The sequence below is a fragment of the Phallusia mammillata genome, chromosome 2, assembly GCF_965637545.1.
Source record: "Phallusia mammillata chromosome 2, kaPhaMamm4.hap1.1, whole genome shotgun sequence".
Taxonomy (NCBI): Eukaryota; Metazoa; Chordata; class Ascidiacea; order Phlebobranchia; family Ascidiidae; genus Phallusia; species Phallusia mammillata.
The window spans coordinates 21202456-21219904 of NC_137253.1; the positions used below are offsets into that span (position 1 = coordinate 21202456).

Consider the following 17449-nt stretch of genomic DNA (forward strand, 5'->3'; position numbering starts at 1 on the left):
AAACACACCTACAAAAATAGGCAAAACGCTGCGAACAGGGTTCGAACCTGTGCGGGAATATCCCATTGGATTTCAAGTCCAACGCCTTAAGCACTCGGCCATCGCAGCTGACAGTTTCGTTTCTTTGTTTCATTATGGAATACAGACAGTATTAAAACACACCTACAAAAATAGGCAAAACGCTGCGAACAGGGTTCGAACCTGTGAGGGAATATCCCATTGGATTTCAAGTCCAACGCCTTAACCACTCGGCCATCGCAGCTGACATTTGGGTTTCTTTGTTTCATTGTCGAACGAAGACGGCATTAAAACACACCGTATAGGCAAAGTGTAAAACGCTGCGAACAGGGTTCGAACCTGTGAGGGAATATCCCATTGGATTTCAAGTCCAACGCCTTAACCACTCGGCCATCGCAGCTGACAATTTCGTTTCTTTGTTTCATTGTCGAATAAAGACAGCATTAAAACACCCCTATACAAAAATAGGCAAAACCCTCCGAACAGGGTTCGAACCTGTGCGGGAATATCCCATTGGATTTCAAGTCCAACGCCTTAACCACTCGGCCATCGCAGCTGACAGCTTCGCTTCTTTGTTTCATTGTCGCACGAAGACGGCATTAAAACACACCTTATAGGCAAAGTGTAAAACGCTGCGAACAGGGTTCGAACCTGTGCGGGAATATCCCATTGGATTTCAAGTCCAACGCCTTAACCACTCGGCCATCGCAGCTGACAGTTTCGTTTCTTTGTTTCATTATCGAATAAAGACAGCATTAAAACACCCCTGTACAAAAATAGGCAAAACGCTGCGAACAGGGTTCGAACCTGCGTGCGGGAATATCCCATTGGATTTCAAGTCCAACGCCTTAACCACTCGGCCATCGCAGCTGACAATTTCGTTTCTTTGTTTCATTATCGAATAAAGACAGCATTAAAACACCCCTATACAAAAATAGGCAAAACGCTGCGAACATTGTTCGAACCTGTGCGGGAATATCCCATTGGATTTCAAGTCCAACGCCTTAACCACTCGGCCATCGCAGCTGACAGTTTCGCTTCTTTGTTTCATTGTCGAACGAAGACGGCATTAAAACACACCTTATGTAGGCAAAGTGTAAAACGCTGCGAACAGGGTTCGAACCTGTGCGGGAATATCCCATTGGATTTCAAGTCCAACGCCTTAACCACTCGGCCATCGCAGCTGACAGTTTCGCTTCTTCGTTTCATTGTCGCACGACGACGGCATGAAAACACACCTTATAGGCAAAGTGTAAAACGCTGCGAACAGGGTTCGAACCTGTGCGGGAATATCCCATTGGATTTCAAGTCCAACGCCTTAACCACTCGGCCATCGCAGCTGACAGTTTCTCTTCTTTGTTTCATAATCGAATCAACACAGCATTAAAACACACCTATAAAATAGACAAAACGCTGCGAACAGGGTTCGAACCTGTGAGGGAATATCCCATTGGATTTCAAGTCCAACGCCTTAACCACTCGGCCATCGCAGGTGACATTTGCGTTTCTTTGTTTCATTGTCGAACGAAGACGGCATTAAAACACACCTTATAGGCAAAGTGTAAAACGCTGCGAACAGGGTTCGAACCTGTGAGGGAATATCCCATTGGATTTCAAGTCCAACGCCTTAACCACTCGGCCATCGCAGCTGACAATTTCGTTTCTTTGTTTCATTATCGAATAAAGACAGCATTAAAACACCCCTGTACAAAAATAGGCAAAACGCTGCGAACAGGGTTCGAACCTGTGCGGGAATATCCCATTGGATTTCGAGTCCAACGCCTTAACCACTCGGCCATCGCAGCTGACAATTTCGTTTCTTTGTTTCATTATCGAATAAAGACAGCATTAAAACACCCCTATACAAAAATAGGCAAAACCCTCCGAACAGGGTTCGAACCTGTGCGGGAATATCCCATTGGATTTCAAGTCCAACGCCTTAACCACTCGGCCATCGCAGCTGACAGCTTCGCTTCTTTGTTTCATTGTCGCACGAAGACGGCATTAAAACACACCTTATAGGCAAAGTGTAAAACGCTGCGAACAGGGTTCGAACCTGTGTGGGAATATCCCATTAGATTTTTAGTCCAACGCCTTAACCACTCCGTCATCGCAGCTGACAGTTTCTCTTCTTTGTTTCATAATCGAATCAACACAGCATTAAAACACACCTATAAGAATAGACAAAACGCTGCGAACAGGGTTCGAACCTGTGCGGGAATATCCCATTGGATTTCAAGTCCAACGCCTTAACCACTCGGCCATCGCAGCTGACAGTTTCGCTTCTTTGTTTCATTGTCGCACGAAGACGGCATTAAAACACACCGTATAGGCAAAGTGTAAAACGCTGCGAACAGGGTTCGAACCTGTGAGGGAATATCCCATTGGATTTCAAGTCCAACGCCTTAACCACTCGGCCATCGCAGCTGACAATTTCGTTTCTTTGTTTCATTATCGAATAAAGACAGCATTAAAACACCCCTATACAAAAATAGGCAAAACCCTCCGAACAGGGTTCGAACCTGTGCGGGAATATCCCATTGGATTTCAAGTCCAACGCCTTAACCACTCGGCCATCGCAGCTGACAGCTTCGCTTCTTTGTTTCATTGTCGCACGAAGACGGCATTAAAACACACCTTATAGGTAAAGTGTAAAACGCTGCGAACAGGGTTCGAACCTGTGCGGGAATATCCCATTGGATTTCAAGTCCAACGCCTTAACCACTCGGCCATCGCAGCTGACAGTTTCGTTTTTTTGTTTCATTATCGAATAAAGACAGCATTAAAACACCCCTGTACAAAAATAGGCAAAACGCTGCGAACAGGGTTCGAACCTGCGTGCGGGAATATCCCATTGGATTTCAAGTCCAACGCCTTAACCACTCGGCCATCGCAGCTGACAATTTCGTTTCTTTGTTTCATTATCGAATAAAGACAGCATTAAAACACCCCTATACAAAAATAGGCAAAACGCTGCGAACATTGTTCGAACCTGTGCGGGAATATCCCATTGGATTTCAAGTCCAACGCCTTAACCACTCGGCCATCGCAGCTGACAGTTTCGCTTCTTTGTTTCATTGTCGAACGAAGACGGCATTAAAACACACCTTATGTAGGCAAAGTGTAAAACGCTGCGAACAGGGTTCGAACCTGTGCGGGAATATCCCATTGGATTTCAAGTCCAACGCCTTAACCACTCGGCCATCGCAGCTGACAGTTTCGCTTCTTCGTTTCATTGTCGCACGACGACGGCATGAAAACACACCTTATAGGCAAAGTGTAAAACGCTGCGAACAGGGTTCGAACCTGTGCGGGAATATCCCATTGGATTTCAAGTCCAACGCCTTAACCACTCGGCCATCGCAGCTGACAGTTTCTCTTCTTTGTTTCATAATCGAATCAACACAGCATTAAAACACACCTATAAAAATAGACAAAACGCTGCGAACAGGGTTCGAACCTGTGAGGGAATATCCCATTGGATTTCAAGTCCAACGCCTTAACCACTCGGCCATCGCAGCTGACATTTGCGTTTCTTTGTTTCATTGTCGAACGAAGACGGCATTAAAACACACCTTATAGGCAAAGTGTAAAACGCTGCGAACAGGGTTCGAACCTGTGAGGGAATATCCCATTGGATTTCAAGTCCAACGCCTTAACCACTCGGCCATCGCAGCTGACAATTTCGTTTCTTTGTTTCATTATCGAATAAAGACAGCATTAAAACACCCCTATACAAAAATAGGCAAAACGTTGCGAACAGGGTTCGAACCTGTGCGGGAATATCCCATTGGATTTCGAGTCCAACGCCTTAACCACTCGGCCATCGCAGCTGACAATTTCGTTTCTTTGTTTCATTATCGAATAAAGACAGCATTAAAACACCCCTATACAAAAATAGGCAAAACCCTCCGAACAGGGTTCGAACCTGTGCGGGAATATCCCATTGGATTTCAAGTCCAACGCCTTAACCACTCGGCCATCGCAGCTGACAGCTTCGCTTCTTTGTTTCATTGTCGCACGAAGACGGCATTAAAACACACCTTATAGGCAAAGTGTAAAACGCTGCGAACAGGGTTCGAACCTGTGTGGGAATATCCCATTAGATTTTTAGTCCAACGCCTTAACCACTCCGCCATCGCAGCTGACAGTTTCTCTTCTTTGTTTCATAATCGAATCAACACAGCATTAAAACACACCTATAAGAATAGACAAAACGCTGCGAACAGGGTTCGAACCTGTGCGAGAATATCCCATTGGATTTCAAGTCCAACGCCTTAACCACTCGGCCATCGCAGCTGACAGTTTCGCTTCTTTGTTTCATTGTCGCACGAAGACGGCATTAAAACACACCTTATAGGCAAAGTGTAAAACGCTGCGAACAGGGTTCGAACCTGTGCGGGAATATCCCATTGGATTTCAGGTCCAACGCCTTAACCACTCGGCCATCGCAGCTGACAGTTTCTCTTCTTTGTTTCATAATCGAATCAACACAGCATTAAAACACACCTATAAGAATAGACAAAACGCTGCGAACAGGGTTCGAACCTGTGCGGGAATATCCCATTGGATTTCAAGTCCAACGCCTTAACCACTCGGCCATCGCAGCTGACAGTTTCGCTTCTTTGTTTCATTGTCGAACGAAGACGGCATTAAAACACACCTTATAGGCAGAGTGTAAAACGCTGTGAACAGGGTTCGGACCTGTGCGGGAATATCCCATTGGATTTCAAGTCCAACGCCTTAACCACTCGGCCATCGCAGCTGACAGTTTCGTTTCTTTGTTTCATTATCGAATGCAGACAGCATTAAAACACACCTACAAAAATAGGCAAAACGCTGCGAACAGGGTTCGAACCTGTGCGGGAATATCCCATTGAATTTCAAGTCCAACGCCTTAACCACTCGGCCATCGCAGCTGACAGTTTCTCTTCTTTGTTTCATAATCGAATCAACACAGCATTAAAACACACCTATAAAAATAGACAAAACGCTGCGAACAGGGTTCGAACCTGTGCGGGAATATCCCATTGGATTTCGAGTCCAACGCCTTAACCACTCGGCCATCGCAGCTGACAGTTTCTCTTCTTTGTTTCATAATCGAATAAATACAGCATTAAAACACACCTACAAAAATAGACAAATCGCTGCGAACAGGGTTCGAACCTGTGCGGGAATATCCCATTGGATTTCGAGTCCAACGCCTTAACCACTCGGCCATCGCAGCTGACAGTTTCTCTTCTTTGTTTCATAATCGAATCAGCACAGCATTAAAACACACCTATGCAAATAGACAAAACGCTGCGAACAGGGTTCGAACCTGTGCGGGAATATCCCATTGGATTTCGAGTCCAACGCCTTAACCACTCGGCCATCGCAGCTGACAGTTTCTTTTCTTTGTTTCATTATCCAATACAGACAGTATTAAAACACACCTACAAAAATAGGCAAACCGCTGCGAACAGGGTTCGAACCTGTGCGGGAATATCCCATTGGATTTCAAGTCCAACGCCTTAACCACTCGGCCATCGCAGCTGACAGTTTCGTTTCTTTGTTTCATTATCGAATACAGACAGTATTAAAACACACCTACAAAAATAGGCAAAACGCTGCGAACAGGGTTCGAACCTGTGCGGGAATATCCCATTGGATTTCAAGTCCAACGCCTTAACCACTCGGCCATCGCAGCTGACAATTTCGTTTCTTTGTTTCATTGTCGAACGAAGACAGCATTAAAACACACCTACAAACTAGGCAAAACGCTGCGAACAGAGTTCGAACCTGTGCGGGAATATCCCATTGGATTTCGAGTCCAACGCCTTAACCACTCGGCCATCGCAGCTGAGAGTTTCTCTTCTTTGTTTCATAATCGAATCAATACAGCATTAAAACACACCTACAAAAATAGGCAAACCGCTGCGAACCTGTGCGGGAATATCCCATTGGATTTCAAGTCCAACGCCTTAACCACTCGGCCATCGCAGCTGACAGTTTCGTTTCTTTGTTTCATTATCGAATACAGACAGTATTAAAACACACCTACAAAAATAGGCAAAACGCTGCGAACAGGGTTCGAACCTGTGCGGGAATATCCCATTGGATTTCAAGTCCAACGCCTTAACCACTCGGCCATCGCAGCTGACAATTTCGTTTCTTTGTTTCATTGTCGAACGAAGACAGCATTAAAACACACCTACAAACTAGGCAAAACGCTGCGAACAGGGTTCGAACCTGTGCGGGAATATCCCATTGGATTTCGAGTCCAACGCCTTAACCACTCGGCCATCGCAGCTGAGAGTTTCTCTTCTTTGTTTCATAATCGAATAAATACAGCATTAAAACACACCTACAAAAATAGGCAAATCGCTGCGAACAGGGTTTGAACCTGTGCGGGAATATCCCATTGGATTTCAAGTCCAACGCCTTAACCACTCGGCCATCGCAGCTGACAATTTCGTTTCTTTGTTTCATTGTCGAACGAAGACAGCATTAAAACACACCTACAAACTGGGCAAAACGCTGCGAACAGGGTTCGAACCTGTGCGGGAATATCCCATTGGATTTCGAGTCCAACGCCTTAACCACTCGGCCATCGCAGCTGACAGTTTCTCTTCTTTGTTTCATAATCGAATAAATACAGCATTAAAACACACCTACAAAAATAGGCAAATCGCTGCGAACAGGGTTCGAACCTGTGCGGGAATATCCCATTGGATTTTGAGTCCAACGCCTTAACCACTCGGTCATCGCAGCTGACAATTTTGCTTCTTTGTTTCATTATCGAATAAAGACAGCATTAAAACACACCTAGAAAATAGGCAAAACGCTGTGAACAGGGTTCGAACCTGTGCGGGAATATCCCATTGGATTTCAAGTCCAACGCCTTAACCACTCGGCCATCGCAGCTGACAATTTCGTTTCTTTGTTTCAGTATCGAATAAAGACACAGCTACAAAAATAGGCAAATTGTAAAACGCTGCGAACAGAGTTCGAACCTGTGCGGGAATATCCCATTGGATTTTTAGTCCAACGCCTTAACCACTCGGACATCGAAGCTGACAATTTCGCTTCTTTGTTTCATTATCGAATGAAAACGGCATTAAAACACAACTACAAACATAGGCAAATTGTAAAACGCTGCGAACAGGGTTCGAACCTGTGCGGGAATATCCCATTGGATTTCGAGTCCAACGCCTTAACCACTCGGCCATCGCAGCTGACAGTTTCTCTTCTTTGTTTCATAATCGAATCAGCACAGCATTAAAACACACCTATGCAAATAGACAAAACGCTGCGAACAGGGTTCGAACCTGTGCGGGAATATCCCATTGGATTTCGAGTCCAACGCCTTAACCACTCGGCCATCGCAGCTGACAGTTTCTTTTCTTTGTTTCATTATCGAATACAGACAGTATTAAAACACACCTACAAAAATAGGCAAACCGCTGCGAACAGGGTTCGAACCTGTGCGGGAATATCCCATTGGATTTCAAGTCCAACGCCTTAACCACTCGGCCATCGCAGCTGACAGTTTCGTTTCTTTGTTTCATTATCGAATACAGACAGTATTAAAACACACCTACAAAAATAGGCAAAACGCTGCGAACAGGGTTCGAACCTGTGCGGGAATATCCCATTGGATTTCAAGTCCAACGCCTTAACCACTCGGCCATCGCAGCTGACAATTTCGTTTCTTTGTTTCATTGTCGAACGAAGACAGCATTAAAACACACCTACAAACTAGGCAAAACGCTGCGAACAGGGTTCGAACCTGTGCGGGAATATCCCATTGGATTTCGAGTCCAACGCCTTAGCCACTCGGCCATCGCAGCTGAGAGTTTCTCTTCTTTGTTTCATAATCGAATAAATACAGCATTAAAACACACCTACAAAAATAGGCAAATCGCTGCGAACAGGGTTTGAACCTGTGCGGGAATATCCCATTGGATTTCAAGTCCAACGCCTTAACCACTCGGCCATCGCAGCTGACAATTTCGTTTCTTTGTTTCATTGTCGAACGAAGACAGCATTAAAACACACCTACAAACTGGGCAAAACGCTGCGAACAGGGTTCGAACCTGTGCGGGAATATCCCATTGGATTTCGAGTCCAACGCCTTAACCACTCGGCCATCGCAGCTGACAGTTTCTCTTCTTTGTTTCATAATCGAATAAATACAGCATTAAAACACACCTACAAAAATAGGCAAATCGCTGCGAACAGGGTTCGAACCTGTGCGGGAATATCCCATTGGATTTCGAGTCCAACGCCTTAACCACTCGGTCATCGCAGCTGACAATTTTGCTTCTTTGTTTCATTATCGAATAAAGACAGCATTAAAACACACCTAGAAAATAGGCAAAACGCTGTGAACAGGGTTCGAACCTGTGCGGGAATATCCCATTGGATTTCAAGTCCAACGCCTTAACCACTCGGCCATCGCAGCTGACAATTTCGCTTCTTTGTTTCAGTATCGAATAAAGACACAGCTACAAAAATAGGCAAATTGTAAAACGCTGCGAACAGAGTTCGAACCTGTGCGGGAATATCCCATTGGATTTTTAGTCCAACGCCTTAACCACTCGGACATCGAAGCTGACAATTTCGCTTCTTTGTTTCATTATCGAATGAAAACAGCATTAAAACACAACTACAAACATAGGCAAATTGTAAAACGCTGCGAACAGGGTTCGAACCTGTGCGGGAATATCCCATTGGATTTCGAGTCCAACGCCTTAACCACTCGGCCATCGCAGCTGACAGTTTCTCTTCTTTGTTTCATAATCGAATCAGCACAGCATTAAAACACACCTATGCAAATAGACAAAACGCTGCGAACAGGGTTCGAACCTGTGCGGGAATATCCCATTGGATTTCGAGTCCAACGCCTTAACCACTCGGCCATCGCAGCTGACAGTTTCTTTTCTTTGTTTCATTATCGAATACAGACAGTATTAAAACACACCTACAAAAATAGGCAAAACGCTGCGAACAGGGTTCGAACCTGTGCGGGAATATCCCATTGGATTTCAAGTCCAACGCCTTAACCACTCGGCCATCGCAGCTGACAGTTTCGTTTCTTTGTTTCATTATCGAATACAGACAGTATTAAAACACACCTACAAAAATAGGCAAAACGCTGCGAACAGGGTTCGAACCTGTGCGGGAATATCCCATTGGATTTCAAGTCCAACGCCTTAACCACTCGGCCATCGCAGCTGACAATTTCGTTTCTTTGTTTCATTGTCGAACGAAGACAGCATTAAAACACACCTACAAACTAGGCAAAACGCTGCGATCAGGGTTCGAACCTGTGCGGGAATATCCCATTGGATTTCGAGTCCAACGCCTTAACCACTCGGCCATCGCAGCTGAGAGTTTCTCTTCTTTGTTTCATAATCGAATAAATACAGCATTAAAACACACCTACAAAAATAGGCAAATCGCTGCGAACAGGGTTTGAACCTGTGCGGGAATATCCCATTGGATTTCAAGTCCAACGCCTTAACCACTCGGCCATCGCAGCTGACAATTTCGCTTCTTTGTTTCAGTATCGAATAAAGACACAGCTACAAAAATAGGCAAATTGTAAAATGCTGCGAACAGAGTTCGAACCTGTGCGGGAATATCCCATTGGATTTTTAGTCCAACGCCTTAACCACTCGGCCATCGAAGCTGACAATTTCGCTTCTTTGTTTCATTATCGAATGAAAACGGCATTAAAACACAACTACAAACATAGGCAAATTGCAAAACGCTGCGAACAGGGTTCGAACCTGTGCGGGAATATCCCATTGGATTTCGAGTGCAACGCCTTAACCACTCGGCCATCGCAGCTGACAATTTCGTTTCTTCGTTTCATTATCGAATAAAGACGGCATTAAAACACACCTACAAAAATAGCCAAACGCTGCGAACAGGGTTCGAACCTGTGCGGGAATATCCCATTGAATTTCGAGTCCAACGCCTTAACCACTCGGCCATCGCAGCTGACAGTTTCGCTTCTTTGTTTCATAATCGAATCAACACAGCATTAAAACACACCTATAAAAATAGACAAAACGCTGTGAACAGGGTTCGAACCTGTGCGGGAATATCCCATTGGATTTCGAGTCCAACGCCTTAACCACTCGGCCATCGCAGCTGACAGTTTCGCTTCTTTGTTTCATAATCGAATAAATACAGCATTAAAACACACCTACAAAAATAGGCAAATCGCTGCGAACAGGGTTCGAACCTGTGCGGGAATATCCCATTGGATTTCGAGTCCAACGCCTTAACCACTCGGCCATCGCAGCTGACAGTTTCTCTTCTTTGTTTCATAATCGAATCAGCACAGCATTAAAACACACCTATGCAAATAGACAAAACGCTGCGAACAGGGTTCGAACCTGTGCGGGAATATCCCATTGGATTTCAAGTCCAACGCCTTAACCACTCGGCCATCGCAGCTGACAGTTTCGTTTCTTTGTTTCATTATCGAATACAGACAGTATTAAAACACACCTACAAAAATAGGCAAAACGCTGCGAACAGGGTTCGAACCTGTGCGGGAATATCCCATTGGATTTCAAGTCCAACGCCTTAACCACTCGGCCATCGCAGCTGACAATTTCGTTTCTTTGTTTCATTGTCGAACGAAGACAGCATTAAAACACACCTACAAACTAGGCAAAACGCTGCGAACAGGGTTCGAACCTGTGCGGGAATATCCCATTGGATTTCGAGTCCAACGCCTTAGCCACTCGGCCATCGCAGCTGAGAGTTTCTCTTCTTTGTTTCATAATCGAATAAATACAGCATTAAAACACACCTACAAAAATAGGCAAATCGCTGCGAACAGGGTTTGAACCTGTGCGGGAATATCCCATTGGATTTCAAGTCCAACGCCTTAACCACTCGGCCATCGCAGCTGACAATTTCGTTTCTTTGTTTCATTGTCGAACGAAGACAGCATTAAAACACACCTACAAACTGGGCAAAACGCTGCGAACAGGGTTCGAACCTGTGCGGGAATATCCCATTGGATTTCGAGTCCAACGCCTTAACCACTCGGCCATCGCAGCTGACAGTTTCTCTTCTTTGTTTCATAATCGAATAAATACAGCATTAAAACACACCTACAAAAATAGGCAAATCGCTGCGAACAGGGTTCGAACCTGTGCGGGAATATCCCATTGGATTTCGAGTCCAACGCCTTAACCACTCGGTCATCGCAGCTGACAATTTTGCTTCTTTGTTTCATTATCGAATAAAGACAGCATTAAAACACACCTAGAAAATAGGCAAAACGCTGTGAACAGGGTTCGAACCTGTGCGGGAATATCCCATTGGATTTCAAGTCCAACGCCTTAACCACTCGGCCATCGCAGCTGACAATTTCGCTTCTTTGTTTCAGTATCGAATAAAGACACAGCTACAAAAATAGGCAAATTGTAAAACGCTGCGAACAGAGTTCGAACCTGTGCGGGAATATCCCATTGGATTTTTAGTCCAACGCCTTAACCACTCGGACATCGAAGCTGACAATTTCGCTTCTTTGTTTCATTATCGAATGAAAACAGCATTAAAACACAACTACAAACATAGGCAAATTGTAAAACGCTGCGAACAGGGTTCGAACCTGTGCGGGAATATCCCATTGGATTTCGAGTCCAACGCCTTAACCACTCGGCCATCGCAGCTGACAGTTTCTCTTCTTTGTTTCATAATCGAATCAGCACAGCATTAAAACACACCTATGCAAATAGACAAAACGCTGCGAACAGGGTTCGAACCTGTGCGGGAATATCCCATTGGATTTCGAGTCCAACGCCTTAACCACTCGGCCATCGCAGCTGACAGTTTCTTTTCTTTGTTTCATTATCGAATACAGACAGTATTAAAACACACCTACAAAAATAGGCAAAACGCTGCGAACAGGGTTCGAACCTGTGCGGGAATATCCCGTTGGATTTCAAGTCCAACGCCTTAACCACTCGGCCATCGCAGCTGACAGTTTCGTTTCTTTGTTTCATTATCGAATACAGACAGTATTAAAACACACCTACAAAAATAGGCAAAACGCTGCGAACAGGGTTCGAACCTGTGCGGGAATATCCCATTGGATTTCAAGTCCAACGCCTTAACCACTCGGCCATCGCAGCTGACAATTTCGTTTCTTTGTTTCATTGTCGAACGAAGACAGCATTAAAACACACCTACAAACTAGGCAAAACGCTGCGATCAGGGTTCGAACCTGTGCGGGAATATCCCATTGGATTTCGAGTCCAACGCCTTAACCACTCGGCCATCGCAGCTGAGAGTTTCTCTTCTTTGTTTCATAATCGAATAAATACAGCATTAAAACACACCTACAAAAATAGGCAAATCGCTGCGAACAGGGTTTGAACCTGTGCGGGAATATCCCATTGGATTTCAAGTCCAACGCCTTAACCACTCGGCCATCGCAGCTGACAATTTCGCTTCTTTGTTTCAGTATCGAATAAAGACACAGCTACAAAAATAGGCAAATTGTAAAATGCTGCGAACAGAGTTCGAACCTGTGCGGGAATATCCCATTGGATTTTTAGTCCAACGCCTTAACCACTCGGCCATCGAAGCTGACAATTTCGCTTCTTTGTTTCATTATCGAATGAAAACGGCATTAAAACACAACTACAAACATAGGCAAATTGCAAAACGCTGCGAACAGGGTTCGAACCTGTGCGGGAATATCCCATTGGATTTCGAGTGCAACGCCTTAACCACTCGGCCATCGCAGCTGACAATTTCGTTTCTTCGTTTCATTATCGAATAAAGACGGCATTAAAACACACCTACAAAAATAGCCAAACGCTGCGAACAGGGTTCGAACCTGTGCGGGAATATCCCATTGAATTTCGAGTCCAACGCCTTAACCACTCGGCCATCGCAGCTGACAGTTTCGCTTCTTTGTTTCATAATCGAATCAACACAGCATTAAAACACACCTATAAAAATAGACAAAACGCTGTGAACAGGGTTCGAACCTGTGCGGGAATATCCCATTGGATTTCGAGTCCAACGCCTTAACCACTCGGCCATCGCAGCTGACAGTTTCGCTTCTTTGTTTCATAATCGAATAAATACAGCATTAAAACACACCTACAAAAATAGGCAAATCGCTGCGAACAGGGTTCGAACCTGTGCGGGAATATCCCATTGGATTTCGAGTCCAACGCCTTAACCACTCGGCCATCGCAGCTGACAGTTTCTCTTCTTTGTTTCATAATCGAATCAGCACAGCATTAAAACACACCTATGCAAATAGACAAAACGCTGCGAACAGGGTTCGAACCTGTGCGGGAATATCCCATTGGATTTCAAGTCCAACGCCTTAACCACTCGGCCATCGCAGCTGACAGTTTCTTTTCTTTGTTTCATTATCGAATACAGACAGCATTAAAACACACCTACAAAAATAGGCAAAACGCTGCGAACAGGGTTCGAACCTGTGCGGGAATATCCCATTGGATTTCAAGTCCAACGCCTTAACCACTCGGCCATCGCAGCTGAGAGTTTCTCTTCTTTGTTTCATAATCGAATCAGCACAGCATTAAAACACACCTATGCAAATAGACAAAACGCTGCGAACAGGGTTCGAACCTGTGCGGGAATATCCCATTGGATTTCAAGTCCAACGCCTTAACCACTCGGCCATCGCAGCTGACAGTTTCTTTTCTTTGTTTCATTATCGAATACAGACAGTATTAAAACACACCTACAAAAATAGGCAAAACGCTGCGAACAGGGTTCGAACCTGTGCGGGAATATCCCATTGGATTTCAAGTCCAACGCCTTAACCACTCGGCCATCGCAGTTGACAATTTCGCTTCTTTGTTTCAGTATCGAATAAAGACACAGGTACAAAAATAGGCAAATTGTAAAACGCTGCGAACAGAGTTCGAACCTGTGCGGGAATATCCCATTGGATTTTTAGTCCAACGCCTTAACCACTCGGCCATCGAAGCTGACAATTTCACTTCTTTGTTTCATTATCGAATGAAAACGGCATTAAAACACAACTACAAACATAGGCAAATTGTAAAACGCTGCGAACAGGGTTCGAACCTGTGCGGGAATATCCCATTGGATTTCGAGTCCAACGCCTTAACCACTCGGCCATCGCAGCTGACAATTTCGTTTCTTCGTTTCATTATCGAATAAAGACGGCATTAAAACACACCTACAAAAATAGCCAAACGCTGCGAACAGGGTTCGAACCTGTGCGGGAATATCCCATTGAATTTCGAGTCCAACGCCTTAACCACTCGGCCATCGCAGCTGACAGTTTCGCTTCTTTGTTTCATAATCGAATCAATACAGCATTAAAACACACCTATAAAAATAGACAAAACGCTGTGAACAGGGTTCGAACCTGTGCGGGAATATCCCATTGGATTTCGAGTCCAACGCCTTAACCACTCGGCCATCGCAGCTGACAGTTTCTCTTCTTTGTTTCATAATCGAATAAATACAGCATTAAAACACACCTACAAAAATAGGCAAATCGCTGCGAACAGGGTTCGAACCTGTGCGGGAATATCCCATTGGATTTCAAGTCCAACGCCTTAACCACTCGGCCATCGCAGCTGACAGTTTCTTTTCTTTGTTTCATTATCGAATACAGACAGCATTAAAACACACCTACAAAAATAGGCAAAACGCTGCGAACAGGGTTCGAACCTGTGCGGGAATATCCCATTGGATTTCAAGTCCAACGCCTTAACCACTCGGCCATCGCAGCTGAGAGTTTCTCTTCTTTGTTTCATAATCGAATCAGCACAGCATTAAAACACACCTATGCAAATAGACAAAACGCTGCGAACAGGGTTCGAACCTGTGCGGGAATATCCCATTGGATTTCAAGTCCAACGCCTTAACCACTCGGCCATCGCAGCTGACAGTTTCTTTTCTTTGTTTCATTATCGAATACAGACAGTATTAAATCACACCTACAAAAATAGGCAAAACGCTGCGAACAGGGTTCGAACCTGTGCGGGAATATCCCATTGGATTTCAAGTCCAACGCCTTAACCACTCGGCCATCGCAGTTGACAATTTCGCTTCTTTGTTTCAGTATCGAATAAAGACACAGGTACAAAAATAGGCAAATTGTAAAACGCTGCGAACAGAGTTCGAACCTGTGCGGGAATATCCCATTGGATTTTTAGTCCAACGCCTTAACCACTCGGCCATCGAAGCTGACAATTTCGCTTCTTTGTTTCATTATCGAATGAAAACGGCATTAAAACACACCTATGCAAATAGACAAAACGCTGCGAACAGGGTTCGAACCTGTGCGGGAATATCCCATTGGATTTCGAGTCCAACGCCTTAACCACTCGGCCATCGCAGCTGACAGTTTCTTTTCTTTGTTTCATTATCGAATACAGACAGTATTAAAACACACCTACAAAAATAGGCAAAACGCTGCGAACAGGGTTCGAACCTGTGCGGGAATATCCCGTTGGATTTCAAGTCCAACGCCTTAACCACTCGGCCATCGCAGCTGACAGTTTCGTTTCTTTGTTTCATTATCGAATACAGACAGTATTAAAACACACCTACAAAAATAGGCAAAACGCTGCGAACAGGGTTCGAACCTGTGCGGGAATATCCCATTGGATTTCAAGTCCAACGCCTTAACCACTCGGCCATCGCAGCTGACAATTTCGTTTCTTTGTTTCATTGTCGAACGAAGACAGCATTAAAACACACCTACAAACTAGGCAAAACGCTGCGATCAGGGTTCGAACCTGTGCGGGAATATCCCATTGGATTTCGAGTCCAACGCCTTAACCACTCGGCCATCGCAGCTGAGAGTTTCTCTTCTTTGTTTCATAATCGAATAAATACAGCATTAAAACACACCTACAAAAATAGGCAAATCGCTGCGAACAGGGTTTGAACCTGTGCGGGAATATCCCATTGGATTTCAAGTCCAACGCCTTAACCACTCGGCCATCGCAGCTGACAATTTCGCTTCTTTGTTTCAGTATCGAATAAAGACACAGCTACAAAAATAGGCAAATTGTAAAATGCTGCGAACAGAGTTCGAACCTGTGCGGGAATATCCCATTGGATTTTTAGTCCAACGCCTTAACCACTCGGCCATCGAAGCTGACAATTTCGCTTCTTTGTTTCATTATCGAATGAAAACGGCATTAAAACACAACTACAAACATAGGCAAATTGCAAAACGCTGCGAACAGGGTTCGAACCTGTGCGGGAATATCCCATTGGATTTCGAGTGCAACGCCTTAACCACTCGGCCATCGCAGCTGACAATTTCGTTTCTTCGTTTCATTATCGAATAAAGACGGCATTAAAACACACCTACAAAAATAGCCAAACGCTGCGAACAGGGTTCGAACCTGTGCGGGAATATCCCATTGAATTTCGAGTCCAACGCCTTAACCACTCGGCCATCGCAGCTGACAGTTTCGCTTCTTTGTTTCATAATCGAATCAACACAGCATTAAAACACACCTATAAAAATAGACAAAACGCTGTGAACAGGGTTCGAACCTGTGCGGGAATATCCCATTGGATTTCGAGTCCAACGCCTTAACCACTCGGCCATCGCAGCTGACAGTTTCGCTTCTTTGTTTCATAATCGAATAAATACAGCATTAAAACACACCTACAAAAATAGGCAAATCGCTGCGAACAGGGTTCGAACCTGTGCGGGAATATCCCATTGGATTTCGAGTCCAACGCCTTAACCACTCGGCCATCGCAGCTGACAGTTTCTCTTCTTTGTTTCATAATCGAATCAGCACAGCATTAAAACACACCTATGCAAATAGACAAAACGCTGCGAACAGGGTTCGAACCTGTGCGGGAATATCCCATTGGATTTCAAGTCCAACGCCTTAACCACTCGGCCATCGCAGCTGACAGTTTCTTTTCTTTGTTTCATTATCGAATACAGACAGCATTAAAACACACCTACAAAAATAGGCAAAACGCTGCGAACAGGGTTCGAACCTGTGCGGGAATATCCCATTGGATTTCAAGTCCAACGCCTTAACCACTCGGCCATCGCAGCTGAGAGTTTCTCTTCTTTGTTTCATAATCGAATCAGCACAGCATTAAAACACACCTATGCAAATAGACAAAACGCTGCGAACAGGGTTCGAACCTGTGCGGGAATATCCCATTGGATTTCAAGTCCAACGCCTTAACCACTCGGCCATCGCAGCTGACAGTTTCTTTTCTTTGTTTCATTATCGAATACAGACAGTATTAAAACACACCTACAAAAATAGGCAAAACGCTGCGAACAGGGTTCGAACCTGTGCGGGAATATCCCATTGGATTTCAAGTCCAACGCCTTAACCACTCGGCCATCGCAGTTGACAATTTCGCTTCTTTGTTTCAGTATCGAATAAAGACACAGGTACAA

At 44.7% G+C, this 17449-nt stretch overlaps 1 protein-coding gene and 112 non-coding genes across 113 annotated transcripts in view; 1 reads left to right on the forward strand and 112 right to left on the reverse strand.

Annotated features, from left to right (window-relative positions):
- Positions 1-17449, forward strand: part of LOC145212703 (dynein beta chain, ciliary-like) — a 96756-nt gene that overhangs the window by 20225 nt on the left and 59082 nt on the right. The window lies entirely within an intron of this gene.
- Trnas-uga (transfer RNA serine (anticodon UGA)) lies at positions 27-108 on the reverse strand. Its single transcript has one exon. It is a non-coding gene; the product is annotated as a tRNA-Ser (tRNA).
- Positions 181-262, reverse strand: Trnas-uga (transfer RNA serine (anticodon UGA)). Its single transcript has one exon. It is a non-coding gene; the product is annotated as a tRNA-Ser (tRNA).
- Positions 337-418, reverse strand: Trnas-uga (transfer RNA serine (anticodon UGA)). Its single transcript has one exon. It is a non-coding gene; the product is annotated as a tRNA-Ser (tRNA).
- Trnas-uga (transfer RNA serine (anticodon UGA)) lies at positions 493-574 on the reverse strand. The gene has a single exon. It is a non-coding gene; the product is annotated as a tRNA-Ser (tRNA).
- Positions 649-730, reverse strand: Trnas-uga (transfer RNA serine (anticodon UGA)). Its single transcript has one exon. It is a non-coding gene; the product is annotated as a tRNA-Ser (tRNA).
- Trnas-uga (transfer RNA serine (anticodon UGA)) lies at positions 805-888 on the reverse strand. Its single transcript has one exon. It is a non-coding gene; the product is annotated as a tRNA-Ser (tRNA).
- Trnas-uga (transfer RNA serine (anticodon UGA)) lies at positions 963-1044 on the reverse strand. The gene has a single exon. It is a non-coding gene; the product is annotated as a tRNA-Ser (tRNA).
- Trnas-uga (transfer RNA serine (anticodon UGA)) lies at positions 1121-1202 on the reverse strand. The gene has a single exon. It is a non-coding gene; the product is annotated as a tRNA-Ser (tRNA).
- On the reverse strand, positions 1277-1358 carry Trnas-uga (transfer RNA serine (anticodon UGA)). Its single transcript has one exon. It is a non-coding gene; the product is annotated as a tRNA-Ser (tRNA).
- On the reverse strand, positions 1430-1511 carry Trnas-uga (transfer RNA serine (anticodon UGA)). Its single transcript has one exon. It is a non-coding gene; the product is annotated as a tRNA-Ser (tRNA).
- Trnas-uga (transfer RNA serine (anticodon UGA)) lies at positions 1586-1667 on the reverse strand. The gene has a single exon. It is a non-coding gene; the product is annotated as a tRNA-Ser (tRNA).
- Trnas-cga (transfer RNA serine (anticodon CGA)) lies at positions 1742-1823 on the reverse strand. The gene has a single exon. It is a non-coding gene; the product is annotated as a tRNA-Ser (tRNA).
- On the reverse strand, positions 1898-1979 carry Trnas-uga (transfer RNA serine (anticodon UGA)). Its single transcript has one exon. It is a non-coding gene; the product is annotated as a tRNA-Ser (tRNA).
- Positions 2054-2135, reverse strand: Trnaf-aaa (transfer RNA phenylalanine (anticodon AAA)). Its single transcript has one exon. It is a non-coding gene; the product is annotated as a tRNA-Phe (tRNA).
- Trnas-uga (transfer RNA serine (anticodon UGA)) lies at positions 2208-2289 on the reverse strand. Its single transcript has one exon. It is a non-coding gene; the product is annotated as a tRNA-Ser (tRNA).
- Positions 2364-2445, reverse strand: Trnas-uga (transfer RNA serine (anticodon UGA)). Its single transcript has one exon. It is a non-coding gene; the product is annotated as a tRNA-Ser (tRNA).
- On the reverse strand, positions 2520-2601 carry Trnas-uga (transfer RNA serine (anticodon UGA)). Its single transcript has one exon. It is a non-coding gene; the product is annotated as a tRNA-Ser (tRNA).
- On the reverse strand, positions 2676-2757 carry Trnas-uga (transfer RNA serine (anticodon UGA)). Its single transcript has one exon. It is a non-coding gene; the product is annotated as a tRNA-Ser (tRNA).
- Trnas-uga (transfer RNA serine (anticodon UGA)) lies at positions 2832-2915 on the reverse strand. The gene has a single exon. It is a non-coding gene; the product is annotated as a tRNA-Ser (tRNA).
- Trnas-uga (transfer RNA serine (anticodon UGA)) lies at positions 2990-3071 on the reverse strand. Its single transcript has one exon. It is a non-coding gene; the product is annotated as a tRNA-Ser (tRNA).
- Positions 3148-3229, reverse strand: Trnas-uga (transfer RNA serine (anticodon UGA)). The gene has a single exon. It is a non-coding gene; the product is annotated as a tRNA-Ser (tRNA).
- Trnas-uga (transfer RNA serine (anticodon UGA)) lies at positions 3304-3385 on the reverse strand. The gene has a single exon. It is a non-coding gene; the product is annotated as a tRNA-Ser (tRNA).
- Trnas-uga (transfer RNA serine (anticodon UGA)) lies at positions 3458-3539 on the reverse strand. The gene has a single exon. It is a non-coding gene; the product is annotated as a tRNA-Ser (tRNA).
- On the reverse strand, positions 3614-3695 carry Trnas-uga (transfer RNA serine (anticodon UGA)). Its single transcript has one exon. It is a non-coding gene; the product is annotated as a tRNA-Ser (tRNA).
- On the reverse strand, positions 3770-3851 carry Trnas-cga (transfer RNA serine (anticodon CGA)). Its single transcript has one exon. It is a non-coding gene; the product is annotated as a tRNA-Ser (tRNA).
- On the reverse strand, positions 3926-4007 carry Trnas-uga (transfer RNA serine (anticodon UGA)). Its single transcript has one exon. It is a non-coding gene; the product is annotated as a tRNA-Ser (tRNA).
- On the reverse strand, positions 4082-4163 carry Trnaf-aaa (transfer RNA phenylalanine (anticodon AAA)). Its single transcript has one exon. It is a non-coding gene; the product is annotated as a tRNA-Phe (tRNA).
- Trnas-uga (transfer RNA serine (anticodon UGA)) lies at positions 4236-4317 on the reverse strand. Its single transcript has one exon. It is a non-coding gene; the product is annotated as a tRNA-Ser (tRNA).
- On the reverse strand, positions 4392-4473 carry Trnas-uga (transfer RNA serine (anticodon UGA)). Its single transcript has one exon. It is a non-coding gene; the product is annotated as a tRNA-Ser (tRNA).
- Positions 4546-4627, reverse strand: Trnas-uga (transfer RNA serine (anticodon UGA)). Its single transcript has one exon. It is a non-coding gene; the product is annotated as a tRNA-Ser (tRNA).
- Trnas-uga (transfer RNA serine (anticodon UGA)) lies at positions 4702-4783 on the reverse strand. The gene has a single exon. It is a non-coding gene; the product is annotated as a tRNA-Ser (tRNA).
- Positions 4856-4937, reverse strand: Trnas-uga (transfer RNA serine (anticodon UGA)). Its single transcript has one exon. It is a non-coding gene; the product is annotated as a tRNA-Ser (tRNA).
- Positions 5010-5091, reverse strand: Trnas-cga (transfer RNA serine (anticodon CGA)). The gene has a single exon. It is a non-coding gene; the product is annotated as a tRNA-Ser (tRNA).
- Trnas-cga (transfer RNA serine (anticodon CGA)) lies at positions 5164-5245 on the reverse strand. The gene has a single exon. It is a non-coding gene; the product is annotated as a tRNA-Ser (tRNA).
- On the reverse strand, positions 5318-5399 carry Trnas-cga (transfer RNA serine (anticodon CGA)). Its single transcript has one exon. It is a non-coding gene; the product is annotated as a tRNA-Ser (tRNA).
- Positions 5472-5553, reverse strand: Trnas-uga (transfer RNA serine (anticodon UGA)). Its single transcript has one exon. It is a non-coding gene; the product is annotated as a tRNA-Ser (tRNA).
- Trnas-uga (transfer RNA serine (anticodon UGA)) lies at positions 5626-5707 on the reverse strand. The gene has a single exon. It is a non-coding gene; the product is annotated as a tRNA-Ser (tRNA).
- Positions 5779-5860, reverse strand: Trnas-cga (transfer RNA serine (anticodon CGA)). The gene has a single exon. It is a non-coding gene; the product is annotated as a tRNA-Ser (tRNA).
- On the reverse strand, positions 6076-6157 carry Trnas-uga (transfer RNA serine (anticodon UGA)). Its single transcript has one exon. It is a non-coding gene; the product is annotated as a tRNA-Ser (tRNA).
- Positions 6229-6310, reverse strand: Trnas-cga (transfer RNA serine (anticodon CGA)). Its single transcript has one exon. It is a non-coding gene; the product is annotated as a tRNA-Ser (tRNA).
- On the reverse strand, positions 6383-6464 carry Trnas-uga (transfer RNA serine (anticodon UGA)). Its single transcript has one exon. It is a non-coding gene; the product is annotated as a tRNA-Ser (tRNA).
- Positions 6536-6617, reverse strand: Trnas-cga (transfer RNA serine (anticodon CGA)). The gene has a single exon. It is a non-coding gene; the product is annotated as a tRNA-Ser (tRNA).
- Positions 6690-6771, reverse strand: Trnal-caa (transfer RNA leucine (anticodon CAA)). The gene has a single exon. It is a non-coding gene; the product is annotated as a tRNA-Leu (tRNA).
- Positions 6843-6924, reverse strand: Trnas-uga (transfer RNA serine (anticodon UGA)). The gene has a single exon. It is a non-coding gene; the product is annotated as a tRNA-Ser (tRNA).
- On the reverse strand, positions 6993-7074 carry Trnaf-aaa (transfer RNA phenylalanine (anticodon AAA)). The gene has a single exon. It is a non-coding gene; the product is annotated as a tRNA-Phe (tRNA).
- Positions 7154-7235, reverse strand: Trnas-cga (transfer RNA serine (anticodon CGA)). The gene has a single exon. It is a non-coding gene; the product is annotated as a tRNA-Ser (tRNA).
- Positions 7308-7389, reverse strand: Trnas-cga (transfer RNA serine (anticodon CGA)). The gene has a single exon. It is a non-coding gene; the product is annotated as a tRNA-Ser (tRNA).
- Positions 7462-7543, reverse strand: Trnas-uga (transfer RNA serine (anticodon UGA)). The gene has a single exon. It is a non-coding gene; the product is annotated as a tRNA-Ser (tRNA).
- Trnas-uga (transfer RNA serine (anticodon UGA)) lies at positions 7616-7697 on the reverse strand. The gene has a single exon. It is a non-coding gene; the product is annotated as a tRNA-Ser (tRNA).
- On the reverse strand, positions 7769-7850 carry Trnas-cga (transfer RNA serine (anticodon CGA)). Its single transcript has one exon. It is a non-coding gene; the product is annotated as a tRNA-Ser (tRNA).
- On the reverse strand, positions 7923-8004 carry Trnas-uga (transfer RNA serine (anticodon UGA)). Its single transcript has one exon. It is a non-coding gene; the product is annotated as a tRNA-Ser (tRNA).
- Trnas-cga (transfer RNA serine (anticodon CGA)) lies at positions 8076-8157 on the reverse strand. The gene has a single exon. It is a non-coding gene; the product is annotated as a tRNA-Ser (tRNA).
- Trnas-cga (transfer RNA serine (anticodon CGA)) lies at positions 8230-8311 on the reverse strand. The gene has a single exon. It is a non-coding gene; the product is annotated as a tRNA-Ser (tRNA).
- Positions 8383-8464, reverse strand: Trnas-uga (transfer RNA serine (anticodon UGA)). Its single transcript has one exon. It is a non-coding gene; the product is annotated as a tRNA-Ser (tRNA).
- Trnaf-aaa (transfer RNA phenylalanine (anticodon AAA)) lies at positions 8533-8614 on the reverse strand. The gene has a single exon. It is a non-coding gene; the product is annotated as a tRNA-Phe (tRNA).
- Trnas-cga (transfer RNA serine (anticodon CGA)) lies at positions 8694-8775 on the reverse strand. The gene has a single exon. It is a non-coding gene; the product is annotated as a tRNA-Ser (tRNA).
- On the reverse strand, positions 8848-8929 carry Trnas-cga (transfer RNA serine (anticodon CGA)). Its single transcript has one exon. It is a non-coding gene; the product is annotated as a tRNA-Ser (tRNA).
- On the reverse strand, positions 9002-9083 carry Trnas-uga (transfer RNA serine (anticodon UGA)). The gene has a single exon. It is a non-coding gene; the product is annotated as a tRNA-Ser (tRNA).
- On the reverse strand, positions 9156-9237 carry Trnas-uga (transfer RNA serine (anticodon UGA)). The gene has a single exon. It is a non-coding gene; the product is annotated as a tRNA-Ser (tRNA).
- Positions 9309-9390, reverse strand: Trnas-cga (transfer RNA serine (anticodon CGA)). Its single transcript has one exon. It is a non-coding gene; the product is annotated as a tRNA-Ser (tRNA).
- Positions 9463-9544, reverse strand: Trnas-uga (transfer RNA serine (anticodon UGA)). The gene has a single exon. It is a non-coding gene; the product is annotated as a tRNA-Ser (tRNA).
- On the reverse strand, positions 9613-9694 carry Trnaf-aaa (transfer RNA phenylalanine (anticodon AAA)). Its single transcript has one exon. It is a non-coding gene; the product is annotated as a tRNA-Phe (tRNA).
- On the reverse strand, positions 9774-9855 carry Trnas-cga (transfer RNA serine (anticodon CGA)). Its single transcript has one exon. It is a non-coding gene; the product is annotated as a tRNA-Ser (tRNA).
- Trnas-cga (transfer RNA serine (anticodon CGA)) lies at positions 9927-10008 on the reverse strand. The gene has a single exon. It is a non-coding gene; the product is annotated as a tRNA-Ser (tRNA).
- Positions 10081-10162, reverse strand: Trnas-cga (transfer RNA serine (anticodon CGA)). Its single transcript has one exon. It is a non-coding gene; the product is annotated as a tRNA-Ser (tRNA).
- On the reverse strand, positions 10235-10316 carry Trnas-cga (transfer RNA serine (anticodon CGA)). The gene has a single exon. It is a non-coding gene; the product is annotated as a tRNA-Ser (tRNA).
- Trnas-uga (transfer RNA serine (anticodon UGA)) lies at positions 10389-10470 on the reverse strand. The gene has a single exon. It is a non-coding gene; the product is annotated as a tRNA-Ser (tRNA).
- Positions 10543-10624, reverse strand: Trnas-uga (transfer RNA serine (anticodon UGA)). The gene has a single exon. It is a non-coding gene; the product is annotated as a tRNA-Ser (tRNA).
- On the reverse strand, positions 10696-10777 carry Trnas-cga (transfer RNA serine (anticodon CGA)). The gene has a single exon. It is a non-coding gene; the product is annotated as a tRNA-Ser (tRNA).
- On the reverse strand, positions 10850-10931 carry Trnas-uga (transfer RNA serine (anticodon UGA)). The gene has a single exon. It is a non-coding gene; the product is annotated as a tRNA-Ser (tRNA).
- Positions 11003-11084, reverse strand: Trnas-cga (transfer RNA serine (anticodon CGA)). The gene has a single exon. It is a non-coding gene; the product is annotated as a tRNA-Ser (tRNA).
- Trnas-cga (transfer RNA serine (anticodon CGA)) lies at positions 11157-11238 on the reverse strand. Its single transcript has one exon. It is a non-coding gene; the product is annotated as a tRNA-Ser (tRNA).
- On the reverse strand, positions 11310-11391 carry Trnas-uga (transfer RNA serine (anticodon UGA)). The gene has a single exon. It is a non-coding gene; the product is annotated as a tRNA-Ser (tRNA).
- Trnaf-aaa (transfer RNA phenylalanine (anticodon AAA)) lies at positions 11460-11541 on the reverse strand. Its single transcript has one exon. It is a non-coding gene; the product is annotated as a tRNA-Phe (tRNA).
- Positions 11621-11702, reverse strand: Trnas-cga (transfer RNA serine (anticodon CGA)). The gene has a single exon. It is a non-coding gene; the product is annotated as a tRNA-Ser (tRNA).
- Trnas-cga (transfer RNA serine (anticodon CGA)) lies at positions 11775-11856 on the reverse strand. The gene has a single exon. It is a non-coding gene; the product is annotated as a tRNA-Ser (tRNA).
- Positions 11929-12010, reverse strand: Trnas-uga (transfer RNA serine (anticodon UGA)). The gene has a single exon. It is a non-coding gene; the product is annotated as a tRNA-Ser (tRNA).
- On the reverse strand, positions 12083-12164 carry Trnas-uga (transfer RNA serine (anticodon UGA)). The gene has a single exon. It is a non-coding gene; the product is annotated as a tRNA-Ser (tRNA).
- Trnas-cga (transfer RNA serine (anticodon CGA)) lies at positions 12236-12317 on the reverse strand. The gene has a single exon. It is a non-coding gene; the product is annotated as a tRNA-Ser (tRNA).
- Trnas-uga (transfer RNA serine (anticodon UGA)) lies at positions 12390-12471 on the reverse strand. The gene has a single exon. It is a non-coding gene; the product is annotated as a tRNA-Ser (tRNA).
- On the reverse strand, positions 12540-12621 carry Trnaf-aaa (transfer RNA phenylalanine (anticodon AAA)). Its single transcript has one exon. It is a non-coding gene; the product is annotated as a tRNA-Phe (tRNA).
- On the reverse strand, positions 12701-12782 carry Trnas-cga (transfer RNA serine (anticodon CGA)). The gene has a single exon. It is a non-coding gene; the product is annotated as a tRNA-Ser (tRNA).
- Trnas-cga (transfer RNA serine (anticodon CGA)) lies at positions 12854-12935 on the reverse strand. Its single transcript has one exon. It is a non-coding gene; the product is annotated as a tRNA-Ser (tRNA).
- On the reverse strand, positions 13008-13089 carry Trnas-cga (transfer RNA serine (anticodon CGA)). The gene has a single exon. It is a non-coding gene; the product is annotated as a tRNA-Ser (tRNA).
- Positions 13162-13243, reverse strand: Trnas-cga (transfer RNA serine (anticodon CGA)). The gene has a single exon. It is a non-coding gene; the product is annotated as a tRNA-Ser (tRNA).
- On the reverse strand, positions 13316-13397 carry Trnas-uga (transfer RNA serine (anticodon UGA)). The gene has a single exon. It is a non-coding gene; the product is annotated as a tRNA-Ser (tRNA).
- Trnas-uga (transfer RNA serine (anticodon UGA)) lies at positions 13470-13551 on the reverse strand. The gene has a single exon. It is a non-coding gene; the product is annotated as a tRNA-Ser (tRNA).
- On the reverse strand, positions 13624-13705 carry Trnas-uga (transfer RNA serine (anticodon UGA)). Its single transcript has one exon. It is a non-coding gene; the product is annotated as a tRNA-Ser (tRNA).
- Positions 13778-13859, reverse strand: Trnas-uga (transfer RNA serine (anticodon UGA)). The gene has a single exon. It is a non-coding gene; the product is annotated as a tRNA-Ser (tRNA).
- Positions 13928-14009, reverse strand: Trnaf-aaa (transfer RNA phenylalanine (anticodon AAA)). The gene has a single exon. It is a non-coding gene; the product is annotated as a tRNA-Phe (tRNA).
- On the reverse strand, positions 14089-14170 carry Trnas-cga (transfer RNA serine (anticodon CGA)). The gene has a single exon. It is a non-coding gene; the product is annotated as a tRNA-Ser (tRNA).
- On the reverse strand, positions 14242-14323 carry Trnas-cga (transfer RNA serine (anticodon CGA)). The gene has a single exon. It is a non-coding gene; the product is annotated as a tRNA-Ser (tRNA).
- Trnas-cga (transfer RNA serine (anticodon CGA)) lies at positions 14396-14477 on the reverse strand. The gene has a single exon. It is a non-coding gene; the product is annotated as a tRNA-Ser (tRNA).
- Trnas-uga (transfer RNA serine (anticodon UGA)) lies at positions 14550-14631 on the reverse strand. Its single transcript has one exon. It is a non-coding gene; the product is annotated as a tRNA-Ser (tRNA).
- Positions 14704-14785, reverse strand: Trnas-uga (transfer RNA serine (anticodon UGA)). The gene has a single exon. It is a non-coding gene; the product is annotated as a tRNA-Ser (tRNA).
- On the reverse strand, positions 14858-14939 carry Trnas-uga (transfer RNA serine (anticodon UGA)). Its single transcript has one exon. It is a non-coding gene; the product is annotated as a tRNA-Ser (tRNA).
- On the reverse strand, positions 15012-15093 carry Trnas-uga (transfer RNA serine (anticodon UGA)). The gene has a single exon. It is a non-coding gene; the product is annotated as a tRNA-Ser (tRNA).
- Trnaf-aaa (transfer RNA phenylalanine (anticodon AAA)) lies at positions 15162-15243 on the reverse strand. Its single transcript has one exon. It is a non-coding gene; the product is annotated as a tRNA-Phe (tRNA).
- Trnas-cga (transfer RNA serine (anticodon CGA)) lies at positions 15316-15397 on the reverse strand. The gene has a single exon. It is a non-coding gene; the product is annotated as a tRNA-Ser (tRNA).
- Trnas-uga (transfer RNA serine (anticodon UGA)) lies at positions 15470-15551 on the reverse strand. The gene has a single exon. It is a non-coding gene; the product is annotated as a tRNA-Ser (tRNA).
- Trnas-uga (transfer RNA serine (anticodon UGA)) lies at positions 15624-15705 on the reverse strand. Its single transcript has one exon. It is a non-coding gene; the product is annotated as a tRNA-Ser (tRNA).
- Positions 15777-15858, reverse strand: Trnas-cga (transfer RNA serine (anticodon CGA)). Its single transcript has one exon. It is a non-coding gene; the product is annotated as a tRNA-Ser (tRNA).
- On the reverse strand, positions 15931-16012 carry Trnas-uga (transfer RNA serine (anticodon UGA)). The gene has a single exon. It is a non-coding gene; the product is annotated as a tRNA-Ser (tRNA).
- Trnaf-aaa (transfer RNA phenylalanine (anticodon AAA)) lies at positions 16081-16162 on the reverse strand. The gene has a single exon. It is a non-coding gene; the product is annotated as a tRNA-Phe (tRNA).
- On the reverse strand, positions 16242-16323 carry Trnas-cga (transfer RNA serine (anticodon CGA)). The gene has a single exon. It is a non-coding gene; the product is annotated as a tRNA-Ser (tRNA).
- On the reverse strand, positions 16395-16476 carry Trnas-cga (transfer RNA serine (anticodon CGA)). The gene has a single exon. It is a non-coding gene; the product is annotated as a tRNA-Ser (tRNA).
- Positions 16549-16630, reverse strand: Trnas-cga (transfer RNA serine (anticodon CGA)). The gene has a single exon. It is a non-coding gene; the product is annotated as a tRNA-Ser (tRNA).
- Positions 16703-16784, reverse strand: Trnas-cga (transfer RNA serine (anticodon CGA)). The gene has a single exon. It is a non-coding gene; the product is annotated as a tRNA-Ser (tRNA).
- On the reverse strand, positions 16857-16938 carry Trnas-uga (transfer RNA serine (anticodon UGA)). The gene has a single exon. It is a non-coding gene; the product is annotated as a tRNA-Ser (tRNA).
- Trnas-uga (transfer RNA serine (anticodon UGA)) lies at positions 17011-17092 on the reverse strand. The gene has a single exon. It is a non-coding gene; the product is annotated as a tRNA-Ser (tRNA).
- Trnas-uga (transfer RNA serine (anticodon UGA)) lies at positions 17165-17246 on the reverse strand. Its single transcript has one exon. It is a non-coding gene; the product is annotated as a tRNA-Ser (tRNA).
- Trnas-uga (transfer RNA serine (anticodon UGA)) lies at positions 17319-17400 on the reverse strand. The gene has a single exon. It is a non-coding gene; the product is annotated as a tRNA-Ser (tRNA).